Source organism: Pistacia vera, unplaced genomic scaffold (genome assembly GCF_008641045.1).
Source record: "Pistacia vera cultivar Batoury unplaced genomic scaffold, PisVer_v2 Contig788, whole genome shotgun sequence".
NCBI lineage: Eukaryota > Viridiplantae > Streptophyta > Magnoliopsida > Sapindales > Anacardiaceae > Pistacia > Pistacia vera.
Genome location: NW_022196654.1, coordinates 77,329 through 83,178, shown reverse-complemented (window position 1 = coordinate 83,178; position 5,850 = coordinate 77,329). Strand labels below are relative to the sequence as shown.

At 31.1% G+C, this 5,850-nt stretch overlaps 1 long non-coding RNA gene across 1 annotated transcript; it reads right to left on the bottom strand.

Moving 5' to 3' along the window:
- Positions 1-3,789: 3,789 nt before the first annotated feature.
- On the bottom strand, positions 3,790-4,578 carry LOC116116894. Its single transcript, XR_004125889.1, has 4 exons — positions 4,495-4,578; positions 4,229-4,382; positions 3,969-4,065; positions 3,790-3,852 (listed from the first exon to the last, which is right to left on the bottom strand). It is a non-coding gene; the product is annotated as an uncharacterized LOC116116894 (long non-coding RNA).
- Between the last annotated feature and the right edge of the window lie 1,272 nt (positions 4,579-5,850).

Here is a 5,850-nt window from a genome sequence, read left to right as displayed (position 1 = left end):
TAATTGCAAATAATTTATAGACACAAACGTACTTGTATGATGGTCAAAACTGTAAAGAATTTTCTCCATTTATGGGATCCAAATTAATTTTATTCTAGAATGGTGTGTACATTGTTATTGACCTTATTTTTAATTAAGCTTACATATTATTAAGGTCCCCTTAGTTTTCTTTAAGGTATTATTGCTATTGAGAGAGAGCATAGGATAATTTTGATTTTTCCATGGAAAAGATTTCAGTATGAATAAATACAAGTCATTGCATATTTGGGTCGGTGGGGATTGGACTGGGCCAATACTCTAGTGATGGTGGTGGAAGTGAGAGTGAGCGAAGACATGTTTTTAACCGTTGATGAGAGAGTCAGTAGATGGTGGAGATTCCGTGTTGACTGCAAAAGAACTAAATATTTGGAAAAAAATTAATTTAATTAAATGAAAGTATGAGTTGATTGTTACAGTGAAGAGGGAGACACTAGAAGTTTTGGTAGATGAATGAAGAAGAAAGGAGAAAGAGTTCATTAACCGGTTAGGGAGTCGGTTGGAAACTTTAGTATTTCTTTTCAGTAATTTTGTCCTTTGACAGCAAGTCAATTTAAATTTCTTTTTTTCTTCTTGTTACAAAAAAATAATAATATTAAGATACAATATTAAAATTTTTAGTTTTATTTATAGTATTTTTTATATGTAAAATTAATCTCAACAATGTCTTTGAACTTGGTATGGACACAAGTTTTGATGCCTAATTCTAATGATTTTGCCAACCACTTTTCATTTTCATTTTTATTTCTTTTTGTCTTTTAAAATCTATTTATTTATATTTTGACATTAAATTTTAATTTTAACATTTAACCATTTTCTAAATTACTTTCATACCCTTTCACATCATTAAATCCAACACCAAGAAACTATTAATTATAAGAAGAGATTGACTTAATCCAAGATGTTTTTAACACCCCATGCTCTATTTTATTAAATTTATCATGAATGATTGAGAAGATAATTCTAAGAAGGGGAAAAAAAAAAAAAAAAAAAAAAAGAAGATAGCTTGTTCACAAGAAATAAATTGTGTAATTGACTAAAGTTGATTCATGTTCTGAAAATAGTACGTCCTGATATATTTGACATGACTTTGGGCCTACCTTTCCTTTCATTCAAAATGATTTTGTCCCCCCACTCGATTAACTTTAAGCCAAGGACTATTACAATTGTATTTCACATGGCTTTTGGGCCTATCTTCCCTTCTTTCAAAACAAATTTGTCCCTCCATTATAATGTTCATTTATTTGGGATATTGAGAAAAATTTTGTTCTATAAACGTGTGGATAGAACACCTTTTTTTTCCTGTAGAGAACCAGTTTATTTATGAGCAAATCAAAACAACTTTATGTGTTCAACTAATTTATAGACACAAATTGTGTTGTTATGTAACATATTCTCTATTTTCATTTGTTTTTTTGTCTAATTAATAATTAATTGCAAAAAATTTGCAAACCCTACATACTTGTACGATGGTCAAAACTGTAAAGAATTTTCTTCATCTATGGGTTCCAAATTAATTTTATTCTAGAATGGTGTGTATAAAGTTATTGACCTTATATTTAATTAAGATTACATATTATTAACATCCCCTTAGTTTTCTTTAAGGTATTATTGCTATTGAGAGAGAGCATAGGATCATTTTGATTTTTCCATGGAAAAGATTTCAGTTTGAATGAATACAAGTCATTGCATATTTGAGCTAGTGGGGATTGGGCTGGGCCAGTCTAGTGATGGTGGTGGAAGTGAGAGTGAGCTAAGGCATGTTTTTAATCGTTGATGAGACAGTGAGTGGATGGTGGAGATCTGGTGTTGATTGCAGAAGAATTAAATATTTGGAAAAAAATTAATTTAATTAAATGAAAGTGTGACTTGATTGTTATAGTGAAGAGGGAGATACTACAAGTTTTGGTAGATGAATGAAGAAGAAATGAGAAAGAGTTCGTTAAGCAGTTGGGGAGTTGGTTGGGAATTTTAGTATTTCTTTTGGGTAATTTTGTCCTTTGACTGCAAGTCAATTTAAATTTCTTTTTTTTTGTTACAAAAAAAAAATAATATTAAGATACAATATCAAATTTTTAGTTTTATTTTAGTATTTTTTTTTTTTATATGTAAATTAATCTCAACAATGTCTTTGAACTTGCTATGAACACAAGTTTTGATGCCTAATTCTAATGATTTTGTCAACCTCTTTTTATTTTTATTTTTATTTCTTTTTGTCTTTTAAAATCTATTTATTTATATTTTTACATTAATTTAAATTTTAATATGAAACCACTTTGTAAATTATTTTCATACCCTTTCACATAATTAAATCCAACACCAAGAAACTATTAATTATAAGGAGAGATTGACTTAATCCATTATGAACTTTTGATCTAATATCAAGGTCCCGACCTTTAAAATACTAAGAAATATTCCCCTAAAACTAACAATCATTAATCAAATCTTAACTCCGAAACAACGTTTATTACATAGGGAAGAGTGAATTAAGGCTGAATTACATGTTTTTTTTTTTTTTTTTAAACTTGTGTGTACAAGTGAATTATCTATTCTACTTTTATATGGGCTAACGTCTATTAGAATTAATGTGGGTCTATCTAATAGTTTAAACTGTAAGATTTGGAATACTAATCTAAAAAGAAACAATAATACATGCGTTGAACAATGCTTATTATCAATGACAAGTTAATTTTTCAAGAAAAACAGAAAACAAAAAGGATATAGAAATATAGATATGGTGGAAGCTCACCAAGCAAATGTGAAAACCAAACACTGGACACATTTTCTTTTTGTTGCAAGAATCGGTGACTATCTGCCATTGGCCAACAAATATTTAGATTATACACATAATTAGCTTTTGCAACACATCAATTTTGCATATCAAGAAAACCAACATAGCCAGTCAAAATTTTTGAAATATATTCTTTTTAATGAATATAACTAACCAATTTGATCTTTTGGGAACATACAATTTGATTCCTTTTCCCAATCACTTAGATTGACTTCTTCTTCTCTCCTCTATTGTAGGGCAAGAAACTGCAGTGATAGAAGAAAGAAAATATTTGTTTTGGTGCTGCTTATTCAAAATTTTCAATCCTTCAAGAGTCCATGCTTTACTATCATGATTATAACGAATTCCAACAATGTTTTAAGACCACTTAATTTCTGAATCTCTTTTGGAATGTAACTTAGTGATATAGAGGTATTTATTAAATGTCTCAAATTAACTAATTTTCCATTCCATGAGGTAATCCCCGTAGCATACAACCACTAATATCTAAAGTGTGCAACATGTTGAAACCACAACCAAAACACACAACAAATACAACAGAAAAGTAAAGAGGACACAATCAATTTACCCTGGTTCATTCTCAATTACTGAGAACTACGTCCAGCATTCAAATAGAGTAGTTTTACTGAGTTTCAAAATCTATGGAATACAATAATGAAAAAGTATTAATAGCTCACTCTTTCTCTCCATTTTTCTCACACCAGGGATTTTCCATTATTACAATATGCATATAATAATAACCCTAACCCCATTCGGGTTGATCCAATCTAACCCAACCCACACCCAAATATTTAGAAATCAATTCTAAACCCAATTACTAATTCGGCTCACCTTCAATGGTTGCTGCCCCTTCACCCCACTCACTCACTGGCAAGTGAGACCTATGAATGCATCAACGTAAGTCATTAATCTGCTAAGCCCATGCAAAGTATGAATTATATCCAACACAATACAAAAACTTTCAGGTAACATTTCCACAGAATTTCTTCATACTAGCCTTGTCAGCATGACTAGCAAAATTGATTCTGCATTTTTAAGGGAAAAAACAGAAGTTGTCACACAATGGAAAGATTTGGTTTCAAATAACCACCAATAAATGAAGAAAACACAAAACATTGAGAGAAAGTATTATATAACTAACCCTTTGAGTCCAATGACCAATTTTTGTGGTGGCGTCATCCAAAATCAATGTAACAATGACTTGTCATTAAAATAGCTTCTTTTTTTTTTTTTCTCCTCTGCGAATAGAAAGTAGCATAGCTTAAGTGAAAAAATAGCACCTAAACACTAAAATTAGATAATTATTTTTTGAGAAGTGGGGCTGCGACCTTTAAGATATATTGACAGAGATTATTTAGCATATTTCAAGGTTATCAATAGCAATTTAGTTTGGAAGCTCACCAAGCAAATGTGAAAACTAGACATTGAGCACTTCAGCCTCAATGAAGTTCCAGCAAATATTGACCAATAGAATTTGGTCCTTCAGTACTTTCTCTTCTGATTGGTAAAGGAGCTTTAAGTTCTTGGCATAGCTAGCATGAGTAGCAAATGAATTCTAGATATTAAAAGAAGCATGACAGTCAAAACAGTTCTATGATATACACACTCTCTGATTGGAACTTAAACAAATGAAGAAACATAACAGATCAGTGACAAGCATGACGAACCAATTTCATATCTGCGGCAAGCACACCATTTGAGTCCTTTACAGAAAATTCTCAGCATATTTAACCTCAGTAGCAAATCAGTTCTGCATATGAGGAAACACACTATCACCAGTCAAATATTTGCAATATGCTTTTTTATTGAATATAAATAAATGAGAGAATTGAGGGAGAATTACCATGCATAACGAATTACTTTGGTCTTTGGGGTAGATAGAAAATTTGATTTCTTTGTACGTAGTAACTTCCTGGAACCGTTCTCCAAGATACAGAAGTTAGAAAAATCTTCTGGTGTAACTGCTTCTGAGTAGTCTGAAAATCTTCCATCCTTAATTGTTCATCCTGGAAGAAACTAAGGCTGTTATATTGTGAAACCCCATTTTTAATCCTAATACATATTACATATTCTGTGTGATTTTATTTTTATGGAAGGGGATTTCTGTTAGTTTTTAAAAGTTTTATTGGGAATGAAATTGCAAGATAAGTAAGCTGTTGGGTTTGCATGTAACAAGGGGCAAAATCTGGAGGTTTATTTGAAAGAAATGCTGATGTGGTAGGGGTTTAGCGGGATTACCTGTAATCTAGGGGCAGAAGCATAAATTTAGAAAGACTAAAAATATAAAATATGAAGAAGAAGAAAGATGAGAGAAGAAACCCGAAAGAAGAAAGGAAAAAGGAGAAGAGAAGGAGAAACGGGTTTCAGCCGAGAAGAAGAGTGAAAGAGTGAAGAAAAGAAAAAAAAAACAAAATATGGAAGAGAGAGAGAGAAATAGGCGCCGACTAAGCGAAGAAGAAAAGGAGATCACTCAATTTTTGTAAGATTTGGTGAAAAGGAAGGAGGAAATCCGTGAGGAAGTGCTGGGCTTTTGGGTGGAGCACCGAAATTGTGAGTGGAATAGTATTGCATAAAAATTCATGTGAAATGGTTTGATTATGAATTGTGCTTGGTTAAATGGTTTGATTATGAATTGTGCTTGGTTGACTTATTTGATGATATTTTAGTTTATGAGGAATATTATCTATTTTCTTTACATAATTATTTAACATGCAAATGAGTGATATGAAGGCTTTGATTTTCGGCCAAATAAGGGTGTATATATATTGGGTAATTTGTATGAGTGTATTGATGTATGTGTAGAATCCTTTTGCTTGAATAGGGAAACCAAATTGTTGAGTGGTGAAATTGATTTTCTTCAGTTGTAGTGTCGGCAGTCATGTGGTTTTTCTTTTAATTTTTGGTTAATACTTCATTTTCATGCATTTTTATATGATGATTATATGTGCTATGCTGGTGGTAAAATATATGATTGGGTTTTGTGAAATAATTTTGTTGGTGAGATGGCAAGGCAAAATGCTTTT